Source organism: Phocoena sinus, chromosome 14 (assembly GCF_008692025.1).
Source record: "Phocoena sinus isolate mPhoSin1 chromosome 14, mPhoSin1.pri, whole genome shotgun sequence".
NCBI lineage: Eukaryota > Metazoa > Chordata > Mammalia > Artiodactyla > Phocoenidae > Phocoena > Phocoena sinus.
Window position 1 is genome coordinate 71,244,334 of NC_045776.1, and position 23,081 is coordinate 71,267,414.

General features: G+C 46.9%; 1 protein-coding gene and 1 long non-coding RNA gene across 3 annotated transcripts in view; one reads left to right on the forward strand and one right to left on the reverse strand.

The window, feature by feature from the left end:
- The window catches only part of CMKLR1 (chemerin chemokine-like receptor 1), a 38,994-nt gene extending 33,721 nt beyond the window's left edge, over positions 1–5,273 (reverse strand). The window contains exon 1 of one of the 2 annotated variants that reach the window (XM_032602730.1): positions 5,034–5,273. The gene's annotated coding sequence lies outside the window, so the exon portion shown is untranslated. Of the gene's footprint in view, positions 1–4,982 lie in introns of both variants that reach the window. The other variant, XM_032602731.1, reaches the window with a different exon arrangement.
- A 3,378-nt stretch (positions 5,274–8,651) lies between these two features.
- Positions 8,652–21,593, forward strand: LOC116739358. The gene is made up of 2 exons (XR_004345545.1): positions 8,652–8,778; positions 21,388–21,593. It is a non-coding gene; the product is annotated as an uncharacterized LOC116739358 (long non-coding RNA).
- The last annotated feature ends 1,488 nt before the right edge of the window (positions 21,594–23,081 follow it).

The window sequence follows — 23,081 nt, forward strand, 5'->3', positions numbered from 1 at the left end:
GGGAGTGTCTTCAACAATCGAAAAGGCCTCAGTCAGAAAGGCCCAGGTGAAACTCATTTGAGACTTCTGCCCTCCAGAAAGGTATGATCATAAATGTGTATTGTTTTAAGCCACAAAGTTTGCAGTGGTTGTTATAGCAGCAACAGGCTCACACACTATCTGAACGATTCGTTCATCCCACACCCCGGAATTCATAGATTCTGAAAACTGTTCAAACAAATTCTGATAACAAGGGATGGGCATATTTTGAATGTCCCCTGGCCCTAATCACCACCCCCAGATCACTGATTGAACACTGCAGAACTCAACAAGTCTGAAACAAGAGGAAACTGAGGCTCTGAGACCAGAACCCAGGTCTGCCTGGCTACACCCCACCAGGCCTCCTGTGTCTCTGACCCCTGAGCTCCAGGAGGAAATACTGAGCACGCTAGCCACTGTTTCTTGCACCAGATGCCCCACCCCCCACCCACCCAACCCACCCAACCCACCTCCTTGCACAAGAGCTGCTCTCAGTGGGATCCCAGGGCCAAGATCGGAGGACCCAAGTCACATACCCCAAGAAAGCAGAACCGATTCTGACATTCTGCCTGGTTAGCAGCTGACCCTCCTGCTGCGTCAGCTGCTAATACTTCCAAGGTCACCAGAGTGTGTCTGTGGTGGGCAGGACACCCCCCACTGCCCACGGAGCCTAGGACTCCCCCATGGGGCAAGTCATGAAGCCAGGAGACTGACTGAAATGACCTTTCCTGTCCTGGGAACCCGAGGTCACAGGGCACAAGATGTCCACATCACCCCCTGCGTACAAACATGAATATCGGTGCCCACTTCCCCGGGAATTAAAATAGAAGCGCCCTCATTGAGCTGGCCATGTGCTGTGCTCGTGTATATATTTTTACGTATATTAACTCGTTTAACCCCCAACAACCTTGTGAAGTGGTAGACCCTGAGAGTATCCCCCCGCTCAGAGATGAGGACTCAGAGGGGGAGGGAGGTTAAAGGGCAGAGACGGGGTTTGAACCCTAGAGCAGGTGACTGTGGAGTGCATGCCATGTCATGCTGTCAGCCGATGGCAGCCTGACATTAATGTTTCTTTCTTTGACAGCACCGTGTAGAATGAACATGGCCTCTGGCTTCCACCCAGCAGGGCAAGAAATTCTACTCTTCCTCTATCATGCTTGTGCCCAACGCTGCAAAAATACAGAGGTTCCAAGAGAGAAGTATTGTAAGTTAACTGGTGTCCTAATTTTGCCTGAAAACAGCACGTCCTGGGAGCCAGAAGCCAACCCTGCATCCCAGGCCCGAGGCTAGGGCCTCGCCCTCAGCCAGGGACACGTAAGGAGTCCTGACCTGGGAACCAGAGCCCCGGGTCTTACCCACCAAGTGACCCGGGGAATGTTGCTCAACCAATCAGAGCCTCACTTTCCTCAGATCTAATACGGGGCCAATGTAACTACCCTCACAGCCCCTCCACAGTCCCACGAGGGCAGGAATCCTGTCTTTTTCATCACCCTGCCTTGTGGAGTGCCAGACACAGAGCAGGTAGTAATAAATGTTTGTTGAGTGACTGAATAAAAGTCTATGTGACAAGTTTGCCTCCCCTCCCCCAAAGGCCTTAAAAACAGGGACTGGGCTGACCCATCTTAGGTTCTCGCACAGGTACAGCTTTCACTCCTCCGTGGGTTTATTCACGCAGGAAATCATCCACAAGGACCTACTACGCGCCTGGCCCAGTTAAGGCCTCGGTGGCATCCAGGACCCACACACAGCCTCAGCTGTGTCCTCACACGCCACCCCCTTCGCTTTTTTCTGGCCAGTGACTATAATACTTAGTCACAGTGGGCTTCCTCGGCCCAAGACAACGACCCGGCTGCCCTCTAAACAGCAAGCTTGGCCCATTCTGGGCACTTGGACAATGATTCCTTCACTTCCACTTCCTTATACCCCGCCCTGGGGAAATACAGCCCAAGGAAAACCCCTACCCTAACCCCACACATGCACTGGCACACACACACAGCCTTGCACACATGCACTCAACGTGCAGTAGGACCCTAGGACAGAAGTTGGATTTTCTGAGTTCAGATCCCAGTTCTTTTGCTTATGAGCTGTGTGACTTTGGGCAAGTCCCTTTACCTCTCTGAGCCTCATTTTCTTCCTTTATAAAATGGGAATGCTAATCATGAAGCCTTTCCATGTAGTGTTATAGGGAGATTCAATGAGATAGTGGATACAAAAACCTTTGGTTCATCAAAGTGATTTGCTCAACGACATTGTTATTTTTGTTCCCTTTCTCCAGGAGGGAAAGAGAATGGCAGTTGCCTAGGTTTCAAGGAAATCCATGTTTAGGGGGCCTGGAATGTGGGAATTTACCCAGTCTATTTGATGGGGATTATTTTGAGGATAGGAAAGTATTTGTGGGTCCAACATCACCATGTTAACTTTAAGATTAACTAATGAAAATTTAGAATCAGAGACTGGAAGAGACCCAAGAGGTCACCGTATTTGTGGCAGAGACAGCTAGCTGTCCACAAAAATTCGTTCTCCCTTCCACAGTACACAGCCATAGATGGGAAAGAGCCACCCTTGCCAAGAGCTACATTTCACAGCCTCGTTTGCAACTAGATTGGTCACATGACTAGTTCTCGTGTGTGGCAGAAAACAGTTAAGAAGCAAACATGCCCCCTCCATACTTTCTTTCCTTGGTGACGATGTCCAAGGGATAGTCGGAATGTGAGATGGCTCACTGAATCACTGTGTGGAAGAGGACAACCCTCCACTCACAAATACCTGCCTTATAACAAACGTCTGTTTCGTTTGAGCCATTATACGTGCTTGGGTCTATTTGTTACTGCACCTACTACCCTAATACAACATTCAACCTCCTTATTTACAAGTGAGACGATTAGGGCCAGAGAATGAGAGTACCTTGCCTAAGGTCACACAGCAAATTCAGCAATGGTTAAGAACTTTGGTGTCTTAACAATTTGGAGTAGATTTTGCAGTTTTCAACCTGCCCCCGAGAGCCATGAGGATTCCGAGAGGCCCTTCGGCAGTGAGAGTGAGGTTCAGTGAGCTGCCGTCTGGAGTCCTCCACTTCTGTTTCTACTAGAAAAACATCACTTTTATCTGTCTTCAAATTGCACTTCTCCATATATTTTCATCAGAAGAAAGGGCTCTGTGGCTTAAACTAATGTCAAAGCCCGAATGCTTGATGATGTGGTCTGACTTTCTGTGGTACAAGACCAAGTTTTGCTTCTTCTCCACCATTGTCTCCTGGCCTCAGCTGCTGACACAGGGCATGTAGACTCGCAGAAGAGCATAGATATTTGCTTAGAAAGGAAAAAAAGAAGGCTCAGTGTGCAAACAAAGAACCCAGAAACTTGGACAAAGGACAAAAAGAAAAGACACTTAGCTCAGTGGTTCTCAGATTTTAGGGTGTGTCAAAATCACTGGGGGTGCTGATTCAAAATGCAGACTCCTATACCCCATCCTCAGAGATTCTGACTCAAAAAACTGATGCTCGTGGTCCCAGGATTGCCCTTTGAGAAGTCCTGGGTCTAATTCGACTCGGTGTAATTCGACAGCAAGAACTACAGGGAAGATTGGTCTTGAAAAGGAGGTCAGGGATGACAAAAAGGAAGCTGGGGGCTGGGCCCTTGCATAGAGAGAGAAGGTAGACCCACGGCTCAGCCACTTGCTTGCTGGCCTCTCTGAACCACATAGGTCTGAATGATCAGACTGACATCAAGTAACAGTTACTTGAGTATAATGATGTGCTGTTTGCTCATAACTTTGCCAAACGCTGGTCCAAATGGCTCACCCATTTAAAATGTGCTAATTTGAAAGCAGAGAGGGGAGTGGAATATTTTCAACAGATACCACTGGCAAAGGGTTCATATCCTTCATATACAAAGAACTCTTAAATATCAATAAGAAAGGAGACAAACATGCCGGCAAGGAACAAATGGGAATAGACTTGAGCAGGATAGTCATAAAATGAACAATAAGATTAAAAAGGTTATTCAGCATGAATGAAGGCGTGCAAAGTCAAGCAGCCAGATGTTATTCTCACCTTTCCCATCAGGGAAGTTTTAGGAGATGGGTAGCAACCAGTGTGGGTGAGGCTGTGAGAACATCACACCCCAACACTGTGCCAGGGGAGTGCAAGCCGGCACAACCTTCCAGGGCGATAGCCTCAAAAGACTTAAAAACACGCGAACACTTGAGCCAGGAATTTCACCTTAGGAAACGTATCCATAGGCCCAAACACGCAAAGATGATGTACTAGGAGCAGCCTTTGCAGTGCTGTTTATAATAATGAAAAAAAAAAGAGGAAGAAGAAGCAACCACACGGAGGAATGATTAATAAATCCCAACTCACCCTCTCTGTGCAGCCATTAAAATGTATATTGGAGGAACATAGAAAATACAGATGCAGGTTCATGATCCGTGGTTAAGGACAAGGTAAGGTACGAAACGAGATGTTGGAAAAGCATGTGTGTGTCCACATCTAGATACTCCTATGTGTCTGGTACATTGTAAGCACTCAACAAACATCACAGGTCAAGTAGTGAGAGGGTGAGTGAGAGTTCTACAGAGAGGCACCCGAAGGTTCACCTCTGGGTTAGGAACCCCTTCTTTCCTCTCCATAGCTGAGCGGTAGGACAGTCCAGCAGCTAAGAAGGTGGGATCTGCAGACTCTCATGTCCTTTGGATCTCAGAGCCCAGCCCCGCACCCCCCCAACCTGACTCTCAGTTTCTTCACCTATAAGATGTGGACAATGAAAGCATCTCCCTTGTAGGCTTCTTGTGAGCATTAACCGAAGGGAAACACTGAGCTCGCTGCTCTTGTAACTATGGTGACCTCGCTGGTTTTTTACAGTTAGCATGCATTACTTTGGAAATCTGAAAATCATAATAAAGCTATTTCCATTTTGACAAAAATTACATTTTACCAAGAACCAAAGAACTTCTCTCTCTATTACCATTTCCCCTTTCCTGGCGCCTCTGGGTGATGTCAGAGCGGAGCGTGATACCTTGTGGCTGGTCTCCTCTGCCCAGGTGTTCCCAAGCGTGCGGTGACTTCAGACCACTCGAGGTTGTGCAGGAGACCCGTGTTCCCCGACTTCTTTCTTGAAATCACACTGTCCTTTGGCTGTGGCCGTTTGCCCAGAAAGCAGTGCATCCATTCATTCAAGGGCCCCTCAAATAGCCCAGAGTTCAGCCCCCCTAGAACATTCTCATCCCCCGGAGGCTCCTGCGCTCTTTGCTCACCAGGGCTGCTGTCCTGAATGGGACAGGCCTCTGCCAAACAGCTGGAGGGAGGAGAGAGGGAGGGGCAGGAAACCGGGCTGACCGGAGGGCGGGGGCGGCCAGCTGCGTGGAGCGGGGCTGTCAAGGGAGCCTGCCTGTCGAGGGTGGTGGCTGATGGCGAGGCCTGCTGGGGACGACCCGCCCCTCTGGGAGCTGGGAGCTGTGCTCACCGTCTGAGCACAAACCAGGAGCACATGTGGGCCCCGGGCAGCTGTGGGAAGCACGTCTGCTCCCAGCAAGGGCCTCCGGAGCTCCAGACAGACTACGTACAAGCAAGACTAGCTGCCGGATATCCCACCACCTTGGGTCACCTCCTCACCCCAGGCGTTTGTGCATCATTCCACCTGGATGCCCTTCCTGCTTCCTGCCCCTATTCGTGGCCTGATGACCTCCTGCTTCCTTTTTTTTTGAGGGGGGGGGCTTAAATTAAAATAGCAATGTGGTTTTTTTTAAGTATCAAATGAACAAAGATTAAAATGTTCTGTAATATTTGATTTTAGTAAATGTTACAGGGAAGCAAAATTCTTATCCATCATTGGAATATACCTACATTCATGTACCACTTCTAGAAAACTAACAAACTACATCAAACCTTTAACGATGTTCAGACCTTGTGTTGTTTAAATATAAATTCTGCTTTCATCCTAAACCCCGCTCCCCAGAGATAAATATCATTAACATGTTGGTTTGAACACATGCACATATATATTTTATATATAAATGTAAAGTGGCTCAGTCATGCTCTGTGTACCATATTGTAACCTGCTTTTGCATTCAATGATTATATATATAAAATATATGTGTATATGTATATATACTTTACCATATTTTAAAAGTTGCTAATTATTTCATTTACTCAATGTACCGTAGTTTATTTAATCAATACAATACTCTGAGGGTGGATGATTAGGTTACTTTCAACTTTTCGACTATAGTGAGCACGCCATTACACACTTGTCCAATTACTTTATTATACAAATTTCCTATGAACATGTTTATTATTCAAAGAGTCGCCCACTCTCTCTTCATGTCTCAGCTTGGGGCCACCTCCCAGGTAAGACTTCCCTGCCCCTTGGGGGACTGCTCTGGGCTCCCCCCATCACAGCACTGATGCAGTGTTGTCCCAGCTTGTTAGGGTGTCTCTTTCCCTTGCACTAGGAACTCCTTGGGGAAGGGTCTGTGTTTTGTCCCCTGCTCTATCCCCAGTGCTAAGCACGGTGCCTGGCGACATCACCATCATCAGTGAATTATCTAAATAGCTGACAGCCAGGCAGTGTGCTAGAAACTTGGTACTTAATCCTTATGAAGGAAGGAAGCAGGCACTGTTTCTGCCCCCATTTTGCGATGAGAAAATTGGGACACAGAAAGGTTAAGTCGCTTGCCCAAGGCCACACAGCTAGTAGGTGGCACAGCTGGGATTCCAACCAGGCCACCTGGCTCCAGAGCCCTGCCTTTAGCCTCCAAACTAAAGAACTAACAGAAGGGCCCACTGTGTGCATTGCCCTGTACCAGGTGCTTTCCATGGAGTAAGCAATGAACCAACAACGCTGCAGGAGGTGACACTTGCCCATTTTACAGATGAGGATTCTGCGGCCACGGACGGAAAGTCGTTTTGGCAAGGGCGCCCAGATCATGCCAACAGAGGCATGACTGAACCCAGGTCTGTCTGATTCCAAAGCTGGGGCTGCTGAAAATAACCTGTGAAAAAAGGAAAAGAGAAGGGGAGGGGTGGGGGAGGGGATGAGAAAAGGTAACAGAGAAAAAGGGAAGGAGGGTGCATAGGAAAGAAGGAAAGGAAAAAAGGAAGGAAGGGAGGGAGAGAGGGAAAAAAGAAAGAAGGAAGGGGGAGGAAGGAAAGGAGGGAGGGAGGGGGAAGAAGGGACATCTGCTCTTCTTAGGCCTCCAGAACTTTGGCAAGTGGGGAAACATGTCCTTCACCATATGACCAGCCCGAGAACCTCATCTTCTCTCCCCACCATCCTCAACCCTTAATTCAGTGAGATTTACACTTAGAAACTATCTGGTTTAATGCTTTCATTTCAGAGATAATAACTGGAAGCACAGAGAGGTTAAGTCACTTGCCCAAAGTCACACAGCTTCCTAGGGTCAGAAGTCAGACCCAGCCTGACTCCAAACTCCTCTCCTCCCCACTCTGCCAGGCTTGCCCATGCAAATCCTTACTGTACAGATGGGAACACTGGATCCAGAGAACGCAAGGGACTCGCCCAAGGTCACCCAACAGTTAGCAGTAGAGCAGCAGCCCCAAGTCTCCTGGTCCAAAGGAGAGGACATTTCCACCATGCAAGGGGAATCCTATACATCACCATCTAAAGGTTTGTTACTAATACAGACCAGTGGTACTCAAAGCATGGATTCTGGACCAGCAGCAGCAGCCTTGCCTGGCAACTTGTTAGAAATGCAGGCTCTTAACAAGCCACCAAGGGATTCTGATGCTGGCTCAAGTTTAAAAACCACTGAAACAGAAAATGTCTGTATTCTTTTTTTTTTTTTTTTTTTTTTGGGGGGTACGCGGGCCTCTCACTGTTGTGGTCTCTCCCGTTGCGGAGCAGAGGCTCGGGACGCGCAGGCTCAGCGGCCATGGCTCACAGGCCCAGCCGCTCCGCGGCATGTGGGATCTTCCCGGACCGGGGCACGAACCCGTGTCCCCTGCATCGGCAGGCGGACTCTCAACCACTGCGCCACCAGGGAAGCCCCATCTGTATTCTTAATGGAAAAGCCACTAAGAATACATTCTGGATCCCAGGACAGGTCACCTTCTCAATCCACAGAATCGTAGTTAAGAACAGAGACCTTGGGATCAGACAGACCCGATTTGATTGAATCCCTGTCTCCACCCCTGGAAGCTGTGTGGGCAAGTCCTTTCACCTCGCTGAGCCTCAGTTTTCTCATCTGTTCTGGATGAGGGAGCAGGGGACGGGGGGGTGGGGGTGGGGGGGACGGGGGGCAGGGGGACGGGGGGCAGAGAAGGAAGCGGGAGGAAGTAGAGGATGGAGGGGGGAAGGAGAAGGAGGAAGCAGCCTTCCAGGAAGATGGAGCACACTGGGGGTGGGGGAGGGGAGATCCTGAAAGGGGAGCTGGGAGAATCCAGCCTCTGGATGGATTTATGGATATTGCCTTTTCCTCCTTCCTTGGGTGCTGCTACTGCAGGCCCCCCGGAGGCTTCACGCCTCCCGAGCCAACCCAAGGCTATAATAATGAGGCTCAGGTGTTATCAGCTGTGAGCCACACCAGGCTGAGGGAGGACGCTGGGCTCCCAGCCAGCCAGGCCTCGGAGGCCGGAGGCAGGAAGCCCAGAGGTGGAAGTCTGAGCTCACAGCCCCACCCGGCCCGGCGAGGAACAGGCGGAGTCGCGCTGCTCCGACCAATCCAAAGCCACAGTCTCGGGCCACCATTCTGAACATGGCGGCGAAGTTTGGCGTATTCTTCCTCGAAGTGAAAAGCCTTACGGTGAGTTTTTTGACTTTTTGGTGTGTTTTTTGTTTTTTTTTTTAAATAGGATTCTGAAATCTAAGGCCTGATATAGGAATACTGGGGCCTGAGAGAGACGTGGTGGTCTTCAGGGCCTGCAAAGACGCCTCTGTTTATTCCCATAGAAACTGTGTCGTTCCAAGGTGGTGGATCAGGCTTCATTCTTTTTTGTTTTTTAAATTTATTTTATTGAAGTCTAGTTGATTTACAATATTGTGTTAATTTATGCTGTACAGCCAAGTGACTCAGTTATACATACATATGCATTCTTTTTCATATTCTTTTCCATTACGGTTTATCACAGGATATTGAATATAGTTCCCTGTGCTATACAGTGGGACCTTGTTGTTTATCCATTCTCTATATAATAGTCTGTATGTGCTAATCCCAAACTCCCAATACTTCCCTCCCCCAACCCCCTCCCCATTGGCAACCACAAGCCTGTTCTCTATGTCTGTGAGTCTGTTTCTGTTTCATAGATAAGTTCATTTGTGTCATATTTTAGATTCGATATATAAGTGATATATGGTATTTGTCTTTCTCTTTCTGACTTACTTCACTTACTATAATCTCTAGGTCCGTCCATGTTGCTGCAAATGGCATTATTTCATTCTTTTCTATGGCTGAGTACTATTCCCTTGTATATATACACCACATCTTCTTTATCCAGTCATCTGTCAAGGGACATTTAGGTTTCTATGCCTTGGCTATGCACCTAGGGGTGCATGCAGATCAGGCTTCATCTTTTTTTTTTTTTTTTTTTTTTTTGCGGTACACGGGCCTCTCACTGTTGTGGCCCCTCCCGTTGCGGAGCACAGGCTCAGCGGCCATGGCTCACGGGCCCAGCCGCTCCGCGGCATGTGGGATCTTCCCGAACCAGGGCACGAACCCGTGTCCCCTCCATCGGCAGGCGAACTCTCAACCACTGCGCCACCAGGGAAGCCCGATCAGGCTTCATCTTGATGCCCAACTCCAGTTGGTTGGTTCTGGAGTCCTGGAGCTCTCTGTTTAAGGGAATCTGAGGCCACATCCAGGCCTGGCTGGGAAGAGCACAGTGATTGATTAGCAATGCCTGCCCTGGACGGAAGTGGGGTGGGGCCGTTTTGGCTTTCTCATCCCACTCTGTCCTCCAACTAAAGTCCATCCCATTGGACTAGAAGGCTCAGGGGCTGGTTCCAGCTCTGCCCCGTTTGTTCCATGAATTGGCAGATCCTAGTGTATATCTAATCTGTATCTCAATTCCCACACTCCTTTGTATTTATTTCTGATTGATCTCTACTGTTCATGGATCCCTAATATCCTAGTTAAAGCTAAATGATTCCTCTATCTTCCTGATCATCAGCTGCTAAAGCAGATTGACCAGAGAGGCTCTCAAACAAACGGGAGCCTTCAAAGATGCTTTCTATGACATGCAGGATTCTCTGTAAAACCAAACTGTGCCTATTTTGCACTTTCTTTAAGGCATGAACAAGCCACACCGAATGAGAACTCCATTTCAGCCTTGGGCTGTGTGGCCTTGGGCTGTGTGGCCTTGGGCAAGTCATTTATCCTCTCTGGTTCCTTCAGTGCTCGTGAGATTAAATTACGGATGTGATTAAGTTGTGAATCTGGAGATGGGAAGATTATTCTGGATTATCTAGGTGGGCCCAGTATAATCCAAGGGGCCTCAGAAGAGGAAGGCAGGAGATAAAAGGGAGGAGAAGGCAGTAGGGGGATGAAGGAAGCAGAGATCTGAGATCACAAGCCAAGGAATGCAGGCAGCCTGTGTGCTGGAAAAGACAAGGAATAGATTCTACCCTAGGGCCTCCAGGAGGAGCCAGCCCTGCCAACATCCTGATTCTAACCCCTTAATACACATTTTGAACTTCTGACCTCCCGAACGGTGGGAGAATATGTACTGTTTTAAGCCCCTAAATTTGTGGTAATTTGTAAAGCGGCAGTAGGAAATGAATATAAGGGCTGTTCCAGAGAAGACCAGAACACTGCCCTTGGTGGCAGGCAGATCTGGGCTTGAGTCCCTGCTCCACTTGCTAGCTGTGTGGCCTTGTGCAATTCCTAACCTCTCTGAATCTCAGCTTTCTACTCAGCACATGAGAGTAATAAAGAACCAACCTCAGACTGTAGGGAAAATGAAATCAGTTGATACACACCACATGCTTAGAACAGAGTCTGGCACACAGCACTCAATAAATGTTGGATTTTCCCCCTTCTGTTGGGCCTTAAGAGGCCTACATTCCCAAATACAGGCCCTCTAATCTCCCCGGGATGCTGCTAGAGCCACCTTCCTGATGCTCCATTTCATTCAGTGTCCCTCCACTGCTCAACAACATTCCATGGCTCCCCAGTACAATGTCTTTAATCTGGTTGATCAAAATCCCCCATAACTGGGCTCCTGCCAGCCTCATCTCCCAGGAAGGAGAAAACAAAGGGATGGCAAAGCTGAAAAGAGTTTGAGGAGACAAACCTTCAGATGTCAATTGAAACGTCACTTTCTCCAGACCCCCTGAGACAGGTTGGCACCCCTGTTGTCCATTCTTGTAGCATCCTGACCTCCACAGCAGTACCAACCTCAGTCATAATGTGGTGATCATTTGTGCTGGGAATATACCACCCATCTCCCCCTCCACAGGTAAACTCCATGGGGGCAGAGACTGGTGCTAGGCATGTAGTCCCTTCTCGATAAGGATTTGTTAAATGAATGAAGAGATGGATGACCAGTCAGCAACCTCCCAGGCCAGCTGGGCTGAGGACCCAGAGTTTTTCCTGACAGCCAAGTCCTGGTTCTTAACCACTGAGAGGGCTGCAGAGTTATCGAGATAGGAGAGTTGAGCACTGGGCCAAGTATCACTGGACACTTGTCACACCCTCAGCCAAAAACTGTATTGCAAACTTGATTTGGGTTCAAGTAACAGCAAGGGTTAATTCTTCTTGGGTGAAGGCGGGTCCCTCGAGCTGTCGGAGATTGTCTGAGGTGAGATGTTGAATTGGAGGGGGGTTGAAAAGGAAGAAGAGATGGGAGGATGCCAGCAGCCCAGGTTTCTGTCCACTCAGCAAGCATCCAGGCCCTGGGCTTTCATCCAAGCTGGGAAGTGTTAACAGCGCTAATTGGAGCCTGGGTGGGATAAGGAATGAGGAAGCCTCAACTCTGAGACCAGGGGAGAGGACTGTCCTGGTGAGGGGTCGATAAGGCCCACCGCTCCCCTGTGAGCCATGGAGACCCCACCCGCCCAGCTCCTCCTGCTGGAAGAGACAGTTTGCCTCTGGCAGTGGAGCGGGGGAGACCACCCCGGATGCCTGGGGGGGCTGGGAGAGCCGGCAAGGTTGTTCTGGCCCATTTCTCCAGGATGGGGATGGGAGAAGCTTGGAGCCCCCTTGCCTAAAGTTCCCCAGCTCTCAGGTGGTGCCTGACAGCATGTAGCTTGATTCTGGGAAAGCTTCCATTTTCCAGGGGGTAGAACAGAGGCCCAGAGGGGATTAGCAGCTGCTCAGAGCCACACAGCAAGTCCTGAGCAGGCAAGCTTCCCAGTTCCCAGAGAACCCTCTCACCTCTGCTACACATGGCGTGCGCACACACACACATACACACACACAGGTTTTCTATTACCTTGCCCCTGCCCATCTCCCCAGCCACATGGCCCACCTCTTCCCCTCCTTCAACTCTGACCCCATCGTGCAGTTTCAAATCCTGGCACCTTTGCCTGAGCTGCCCCTTCTGCCAGTAATGCTCTCTCTCACCGCCCTGTGCCCAGCCACCTGGTGACCTGGTCATCTTTCAAAACCTAGCTCAATTGTCCCTTCCTTCAGTCAGCCTTCCAGGATTGTCCCTTCTCTTCCCACCTACCTGGGAAAGTTGATTACTCCTTCTGCCAGGTGGGTCTGTACTTGGCCAACACATCCATCCTTTCTCAAATCACACTGCTTTTTCATTCTGCCATGTGCACACCTGTCTCAGCCTTTGGACTTCTGTCGCTCCAGTTCCTGACACTAGACCTGACCCTTACTGGAAATGTTTGATGGATTGAGGTAGCCCCCATGCCTGCCCGTCCCTCCCCAAGGCCAGCTGTTATGTGAGCTACTAGAAACGGATCAGATACACCAAAGCCACGGCGTATTAGGCCAGTTCAGGAACACAGCCTTTTATTTATTTATTTTTAAATTGAAGTATAGTTGATGTACAGTGTTGTAGGAACAGCCTTTTTTTTTTTTTTTTTTTTTTTTTAAGTGGGATCTTCCCGGACCGGGGCACGAACCCGTGTCCCCTGCATCAGCAGGCGGACTCTCAAACACTGCGCCACCAGGGAAGCCCGAACACAGCCTTTTGAGGTCAGAAAGATCTGGGTTTGAATCCCATCTCTGCTACTTCCTTGCTGTGTGACCTTGGGTAAGGCACTTGCCCTCTCTGGGCTTCCCGTGTCCTTTCTGTAAAATGATGAACATAATCTCCACCTCATAGGGCTGGTTGGGAGAATTCTCCGAGATGATACATGTCGTATATGTGGCATGGGGCTCAGAGCAAGTGCTTAATACATAGTGTTGCCATAACTCTGTGAGTTATTTCTGGAAGCCCATTTCCCCCCATCCTCTGGCCTTGCATCATTCACCAAAGACCCTGTTCTTTTTTTTTTTAAAGGAACATTTATTTATTTTTTCTGCTGCGTTGGGTCTTCGTTGCTGCCCGGGCTTTCTCTAGTTGCGGCGAGCAGGGGCTACTCTTCATTGCAGTGTGTGGGCTTCTCATTGTGGTGGCTTCTCGTTGCGGAGCACGGGCTCTAGGTGCGTGGGCTTCAGTAGTTGTGGCTCACGGGCTCTAGAGCGCAGGCTCAGTGGCCATGGCTCACGGGCTTAGTTGCTTCGCGGCATGTGGGATCTTCCCAGACCAGGGCTTGAACCCGTGTCCCCTGCATTGGCAGGCGGATTCTTAACCACTGCGCCACCAGGGAAGTCCCTCTTTCTGTGTTCTTAACAGGGAAGAAGTAAAGCCACACTGGGTCTGCCACTGCCTGGCTGTGTGATCTTGAGAAAGTGACTTCACCTCTCTGAGCCTCAGGTTCCTCCTCTGTTACATAGGGATGGTAACAGTGCCTGCCTGGCAGGGTATCCTGAGATTCAAAGGAGTTAGTGCTTGTAAAGGACCTAGATTAGCACCTGGCACCTACTGAGCACTGGCTGGTAAAGACTCAAACTCACCATCGCCTTCCGGCACTTCCACGTGTTTCTCCTCCCATTGCCCACCTCCTCCTCCTGCCTCACCCACAATCTACAGCCAATGACTTGGCCTCTTTTCCCTTCACTGTTAGGAAAACCCAAGGCCTCCGAGATGGCTAGACAAGATCCTTCATGTCCTTAGACCTGCCTCCGTCCTCAAGCACTTCCACGGCCACTGATATCTGGCTTTTTCTTTAGAGAACCCTCTTCTTCCAGAAGAATCTGGATCCCCAAAATATAAGGCACATGAAAATGGACATGCTTGGCTAGAGGGAACAGGGAGCCACACCCCTCAGCTCCCTGGTTGTCCCCAGGCTCCATCTGAGCACAGCCCCAAACTTCCATTTCATCCATTGACCCTGCCCCCTCCCACCTTGGGTGGGTGGACTTCTTCATTTTTCATCTTGATATAATGTTTCATTTTTCAAATTGAAGTATAGTTGATTTAGAATGTGTTAGTTTCAGGTATATAGCAAAGTGATTCAGTTACACATATATATATTCTTTTTCAGATTCTTTTCCATGATAGGTTATTACAAGATATTGAATATAGTTCCCTGTGCTATACAGTAGGTCCTTGTTATTTATCTATTTTATATATAGTTGTTTGTTCCTGTTAATCCCAAACTCCTAATTTATCCCTACCTGCCCTTTCCCCTTTGGTAACCATACATTTGTTTTCTATGTCTATGAATCTATTTCTGTTTTATAAATAAGTTTATTTGTATCATTTTTTCAGGTGCCATGTATAAGTGATATGGTATGATATTTGTCTTTCTCTGTTGACTTACTTCACTTAGTATGATAATCTCTAGGTCCATCCATGTTGCTGCAAAGGGCATTATTTCATTCTTTTTTATGGCTGAGTAATATTCCATTGTGTGTACCACATCTTCTTTATGCATTCATCTATCAATGGACACTCAGGTTGCTTCCATGTCTTGGCTACTGTACGTAGTGCTGCAGTGAACAATGGGGGCGCATGTGTCTTTTCAGACTAGAGTTTGTGTCTTTTCCAGATATGTGCCATCATTCTGATATCCTTTTAAACGTGCAGAAAAGTAGCAACAGTAGTGCAAGGAACTCCCTTATACCTTCACCCAGATTCTCCAATTATTTATATTTTTCCCCATTTGCTTTACCTTTCTCTCCCTCCCTCTCCTCCTCTCTCTCTCTCTCTCTCTCTCTCTCTCTCTCTCTGTCTCTCTCTCTCTCTCTCTCTGTGCACATCTTTTCGTGAACCACTCCCATTTTGCTTATGGGAAAACTGAGACCCAAGGAGTTGCTTCTGGCCCCTACCTCCATGGTCCCACATTAGAGGCCCAGAACCTTGAGATCTACAAACCTGTCAAGGGCCTACAGAGATATTTGAAACCTGAACTCACAAGCACATCGACCCCAGAACACCAAAAGGCAACTGCAAACTCAAAATTAATAAATGTCTGATTAAATGTCTACAACACATTAGTGAGTCACCTGCTATCCAACAGCACTTGTGTTTAGAAATAGAAAAGCACAAATCACAAAGGACACGAAAAATAATTTATTCTTCATAAACCCCATATATGTGAATTACTTTAACACCTTTTCAGATACTTTTAGCAAAAATGTATATGTGTAATGGGATCCGTAGCGACATTTTGAGGTTTGCCATGGTATGGGGTGTGGTCCCTATAACGTCAGAGGTCCCGGGACCTTCAGAGGCCTTAAAACAAGCTCTCTTGGTCCATAGTCCCTTGAGTCCCACTCAAATTGGGCATAAGATGAAGATTTTTCCATGTATTTTTACAAAGAGGCTGTGTGTACCTTTTTATGTGGGTCATAAAAAAATTTTTTTTTAATTTAAAAACATGGAGCAACACGAGAAGTTTGTCATAGCAACGGGGCTGCCTCTCCTATTTTTAAAAAGTGAGCTGTTCCCTCCTCCTCTTAGTACAGAAAGTTTATTTTCCTGCTGGGGCCTCTGACTCAGAGGCAAGCCCAGAACTCAGTCTGCTGCCTCTGAGGGAGGGCTGGGGGTCCTGCTGACCCTCAGGAGCCCCAGCCTCAGGTTCCCTTCAACTGGCATGTCCTCCAGGCGCCCAGATGCCCCTGACATTCCTGGCCAGCACCCGGGCTTCCCTCCCTGTGTTCATCCACTACTCCCACCTAGGAATGCATCTTCAGAACAGCCCACCTTGTAGGAGCGCAGCTGGACGACTTGAGCTGGTTCTGTGAATATCAAAATACTTCCTGGCCAGTTGGGAAACCCTGGCTACACAGGACCCTCTCCTAGGACCACCCTCTGATCCAAGAACTAAAGGGGTAACAGCAGGCAAGCGGCGGGCCCAGAATCTTGACTCAGGGCTGCCTTCTAATTGGTCAGAGCCCACGTCCTCTCAGATGAGAGAGCAGATAACTCCATAGCCTAAGGACTTTGAGACAGCAACTGAAGGAGGTTGAGAGCACAGTGTGAGTTTGAATCCTGCCCTACCACTGATGAGCTGTGTGACCTAAGGCAAGTGGCTTAACCTCTCTGTGCCTCAGTTCCCTCTCATGGGTAATAATAGTGACAGTGAGTTGTGGTGGGGATGACTTATGTTAACCCAAATAAGGTACTTAGCATAGCACCTGGCACATAGCAGACACTGAATAAATGTTTATTATTATTACCATCAACATCATCATCATCTCCTTCCTCCTATCCTTCATATCCTTTTGTGACCATCTCTTAGGAACAAAGCAATAAAATCAGAATCTAGCTCCATCAGTTACCAGCCGAGTGACCTTGGGCAACTTGCGACACTAATTTCTCATCTGTAAACTAGGCATAATAATAGCCCATAATATATTATATTATTATAATATAATAAGACATACTCATATCTTGGCTTATGAAGAGTGTTCCTAAACACTGGCTTTTATTATTATCGGGGTCAGAAAACTATTACCCATAAGCCAAATATGTAAATAAACATATTTTGTTTTTGTTTATTTACAAAAACACTGCCTGTTTTGTAAATAAACATTTAATGCTACACCCATTCATTTATGGATCATCTCTGGCTGCTTCGATGCTATAACCACAGGGCTGAGCAGTTGCAGCGAGAGACCGAATGGCTCACAAAGCCTGCAGTATTTACTGTCTTGCCCTTTGAGAGAAAGTTTGCCTGATTTGGATCATTCATACCTTCTTTAACAGCAGTAATTACAGTACATATACATTTTGTCTCCCTCAGTGGACGATACATGTTAAGATTTGCTTTCCAGGGATCACAGAGCAACCCACGGTTGGGTTCCAGTGGTCCAAAAACCTCATCAAGTTATTCGCAGTAGTAACATATGGAGAGAGGGTCCCATAGCTTTCATTGGCTACTCAAAGCCTGTGACCCATGAGGACACAATCACAGGATCGTGAGCATGGGAGGAGCTGGCCCGGGTCTAAATCAACACCCTCCTCTGTTTTCCCAGGTTTGCCTGTTCTCAGACCTGCTCCAGGGCACCAAGACATCGAGGCTTCATTACTAAGGTTTCTCTCTGTGCTGCTTTATTGCCTGTTCGGAAGCAACTGGCTGCCCCCTGGTTCAGAACCCTTCGTGTTCCTTTCGTGTGATGTTGGGGTGAAAGAAAGGGCGGCCCAGGAGCTCATTTGGAATTTGACAGGGGAAGCCTGTGAATTATTTACCCCAGAAAGATGTCTTCCTATGTCTGACTGGATTCGCTCCTTTGGACGCAAACGGGAGAACCCGCCATTCCTCATTGGTTTCACGGGATTTTGGTGACGTGGTGTGGAAAACCGCACACAAAGTAACTTGTGGACCTCCCAGATCTGGAGGATCTTGGTGGCCACGCTCCTTGGCTTTGTTTCATGCCCACAGATGTAACACATTGGATTTGGTTTCCACTATTTGAGGCGTGTTGGTTCCCAAAACCCTAACTGGGCTCTAAAACACCAGGCTGGACTCAGCAACCCGCAGCCCCTGCCTTGACTGGAGGTCATCATGCCTGATGCACCCTGACACCACCGCCACCTGCATGTCCCCTCTTCAGCTCTGTCACCCTTGTTTCTTCCTGACATGCTGTCAGTGAGAGCCAGAGGACAAACAGCCTGCTGAGATTCAGCAAATGTCCCTAGGGTAGCCCAGGTCAAGTAAGGACAGAAGTTCCTCCCCCAGACTGCAGGCTGCATGAGGGCCGGGACCATGTCTGTCAACCTTTCTGCTAAAGCTGGAGCATCTCAAACGACCCCAGCAGAGAACCTAGGAACCGATGTTCAGACGGCAAAGTCTACAAATCCTGCAGTATGAGGAAGGAAATCCTTGATCCGGAGTCAAGCTTCAGGGTGTTACATAATTATAATAACACAAATATGACACGGCATCTTCTTTTTCTCACTTACTGGAATATAACAATGACTCTGAACTTGGGATCCATGGGCCCCCTAGGAAATCCATTGGTGGTCTCTCAGGTGGACATAAACACATAAAATCACGTGTGTGGGGGCACAGATTTTTCTGGAGGGGTGTGCTTGTCCAGCATTTTCATCAGATTTTCAAAAGAGTTCCAAATATGTAAATAAACATTTTGAACCTGAAATGGTTGTAAACATGAGATCATAAATCTGATGCATAGCTCCGTCCCTACTGTCTCGTACTGTAGCCAGTGCATGATAGGTGCTCAAGACATGTTTGCTGAAAGAATCAGTCAACTGAATGACCGTTTCAAACCACGGGTTACCAAACTGATAATCAGATTTTTCCAATTTTCCAATCTGGAATTTGGGAATCGCTTGAGCGGATTCTTTTTCTGTCCCAGGAAGGGAGAGGTACATGAATGATGCAAAGAATGAGCCTCGAGTGACATTAAAGGGTGCCCACCGCCGGCCAGCAAGGTGTTCTCGTCGAGTGACATTAAAGGGTGCCCACCGCCGGCCAGCAAGGTGTTCTCGTCGAGTGACATTAAAGGGTGCCCACCGCCGGCCAGCAAGGTGTTCTCGTCGAGTGACATTAAAGGGTGCCCACCGCCGGCCAGCAAGGTGTTCTCGTCGAGTGACATTAAAGGGTGCCCACCGCCGGCCAGCAAGGTGTTCTCGTCGAGTGACATTAAAGGGTGCCCACCGCCGGCCAGCAAGGTGTTCTCGTCGAGTGACATTAAAGGGTGCCCACTGCCGGCCAGCAAAGTGTTCTCAGAGCTGCCGTTTCCTGCTCCAAGCACTGAAGCAGTTCCCCAAGGAACTTTGCAAAGAAGATGCTTTCTCATCCCAGACGGTTGTCTGCACGCAAAAGTAATGAAACTTCATCTCTTAGAAGACAGTCCGGGATCTAATTAGCCATCTCTTCTACCTAGACTTGCCTCTGATCAACTCCACAATTTTCCCCCCAAACCAGCTAGAAAATACACATCTTAAAGTTCAGTGAATTCGGTAAAGAAGTCTTCCTTTGTAAATAATAGTACCAGAGGCTGCATTGACTAGGCACTCGTATGCATTATAGGGATGGGTGGTGGGCAGAGGAAGGCACACGGGACCATTACTTTTTTGGAAAGCAATCTTGTAAGAGGCGTCAAAGCATTCACAATCTTAGGCAGAGTAGTTGCCCTTCCAGGACTTTGTCCTAAGAAGAGCATCAGAATTGTGACAAAGATTTCTTCACAGAGACATACAGCTTAACATGATCAAGAACAGCAAAGAAACTGAAAACAGTGCAAGTCTTCAGCAGCAGGTGTTAAACAAATTGTAGCATACTAATATGAAACATTAAATCAAGTAAAGTCATGTCTTGAAAATACTCTTGAAACTTCATATAAAAAGTTTTGTTCTTCAAAGGATATCATCAAGAAAGTGAAGACAACGCACAGAATGGAAGAAAATATTTGCAAGTCATACCTGATAAGGGACTTGTATCTAGAATATTAAAAGAGATTTTATAACTCAATATAAAAAGACAAATAACCCAATAACCCAAATTAAAGATGGGCAAGTGATTTAAATAGACATGTCTCCAAAGAAGATACACAAATGGCTAAGAAGCGCATGAAAAGATGCTCAATATCATTAGTCATTAGGGAAACGCAAATCAAAACCACAGTGAGACACCATTTCACACCCACTAGGATGACTGTAATAACAAGTGTTGCAGAGGATGTGGAGAAAAAGGAACCTTCACACACTGCTGATGGGAACATAAAATGATGCAACTACTTCGGGAAAATAGTCTAGCAGTTCCTAAAAAGGAGAAACAGAGTTACCATAGAACCCAGCAATTCCACTCCTAGCGATACACCCAAGAGAAATGAAAATGTATGTCCACACAAAAACTCAGACACAGATGTTCATAGCAGCACTATTCATAATAGCCGAAAAGTAGAATAAACAAAATATGGTCTCTCCATACAATGGACTGTTGTTTAACCGTAAAAAGGAAATGAAGTACTGATAACTGCTACAATGAGGATGAATGTTGAAGGTATTAGGCTGAGTGAAAGAAGCCAGACACAAAGAGCCGCAAAGTGTAGGATTCCATCGGTAGGATTCCATCGATATGAAATATCAAGAAAAGGCAAATCTAGAGACAGAAAGTAGATGAGTGGTTGTCAGGGGTTGGAGGAGAACCGAGAATGACAGCAAATGCATACAATGTTTCTTTTTGAGGTAATGAACATGTTCTAGAATTGCCTCTGGTGATAGTTGCACCAAAATAGTATGTTTTGTGAACATACTAAAACCCAGTGAAATAAGCACTTTGGGCGAATTGTATGTGAATTATATCTCAACAAAGCTGTTTTATTTGTATTATTACACAATGAATATCATTTATTAAGTGTATGACATATAAATGTATATTGATAATATAAATATATATAAGTATAGATTAAGTATATATATGTAATGTGTAAATATATATTAAGGAAATGATGCTTGGTGAATATTATATAAAAACACTGTCTTGAAATAGCAGACTGATAACTTCTCAGACCTACGCATCAAATGGTAAAGAAGAATGAATGCACAGCTCTGAGGGTCTGGGGTAGAGCTTAAGCCACTGGAACATTTTTCTCAGAAGCTTCATATTTTAGTTACAAAATTCCAGCACATTTTGCCTTCCACTTCAAAATATGGCCATGTTAATTTTAATATAAAAAATTATTTTCTCCAAATCCACGATAAAAGCAGATATAAAGCTCTGTGTACAGGATGGGAGTACACGAGGCGGTGGGGGAAACGGAAATGCATAGGTCTGGAGAGAAAAAAGACTAGAAAGAAATATGCCAACGTATTAGCAGTGGTTATCTCCAGGTTGTGGAATTGCAATCTTTTAAAGCTTCCTGACACCTTTTTTCCTTTTCCATATTCACAATGGATGTTGCATAATATTAAACAATAAACATTTTTTTTTATTCCAACAGATGACACCCGGGAGGGAAGACATCAGGCAATGTTTTTCTGGGGATGCTTGGCCCGGCCCTCCCTCTGGTGGGAGCACACTGACACCCCTGGGATCAGAGCTGGGCCGAGTGGAATAACACGTGCCCTCATGGAGGCTCCCAGCATCCCTTGCTTTCTGCAGATGCTGGCGGAGAATGTGGACTTCTTTCCAGAGGAGAGATGAGACCAGAAGCTTTGCAAAGTTCTGGGAATAAAGACAAGCAAGATCATCATTATGTGACAACAGCTGGAGGAGGTGAATAAGGACTGGACCAGATGTCAGGGACAGAGCTCTCAACTGGATGGACACCAGGAGACAGATGTGAGTTCGAGCTCCTGCTCTGCTTCCAACAGGCTGGATGACCTTAGTCAAGCAAGTCACCATCTCTCTCCAGGCCTCAGTTTCCCCCTCTTTAAAATGAGGCCACTGGGTCCTACTTCTGATGGTTTGTGATTCTGTGGTCTCACATCTGCCATCTTTCTTCCTACCATCCATGTAACAAACAACTGGAAGCTCTTCCTATTGACAGCCCACTACAGCCCCTGCCCCAGGAATCTCAAGGGCCATTCTGCCCCCAAAGGCAGTCTCTAAATTGAGTGACACTTTTCAATCCATCTAATTGAAGAAGACTTTCCAAAGAAGGCAGTGTGAGCAAATGGCATCCCCACCCTCTGCACCCCTGAACCTGGTTAAGCATGAGGATATTTCTTGAGCTCAGCCAGCACTGGTTCTGTGCCAGTGAGTAAGACACACACTGTCCTGTTTGCTCGGAGCATATAGAATCAACCCTAACGACCACTTACAGACCCTGTCTCCTGCCCCAGAGGGGGATTCATGTACAATACTTATTTAATAAGCTTTCACATCAACGTTTGGAGGCTGATACCATTATTCACATTGTACAGGTAGGAAAATTGAGGCCAGAGAAGTGAAGTGCTCTGCCCAAGGTCACAGGTCAAACAAATGGTAAAACCAAGGTTCCAACCCTGGTCAGTTATACTTCCAAGGTACCTGTGATTTATCGGTGGTTTTTCTTTTTTTTTTAATTGAAGTATAGTTGATTTACAATGTGTTAATTTCCGCTGTACAGCAAGTGATTCAGTTATACATATATATATTCTTTTTCATATTCTTTTCCGTTATGGTCTGTCATAGGATATTTAATATAGTTCCCTGTGCTATACAGTAGGGTTTTGTTGTTTATCCATCCTATATATAATAGTTTGCATCTGCTAATCCCAAACTCCCAATCCATCCCTCCTCCAAAGCCTCTCCAAATTTAGCAACCACAAGCCTGTTTCCTATATCTGTCTGTGGTTCTTAACTTTACTGTTTAGGCAGAACAAAAGACCCTAAGACCCACCTGATCTCAACCTTGGTAATGTCGTAAGAAAGACCTGGAGAAAAACAAAATCAGTTACAATAAACTTGACGCTGAAGCATCGGACTTGCTATTGACTTTATAAGAGCAAGCTATGAGCTGGTACAAATGAATTTACATGATAAAAAGTACCCGATAATATGAAAAAGGCACAAAATACATATGGAATCACAACATGAGGAAGTTTTTCTTTCCAATTCTCTTTCAACCCTTCTAATGACACCTAGGAAAAAGTCTCCATTTGGTGCTAACACGTCTTCAGCATCTTCTCCGACACTTGCCAATTTCCCTCT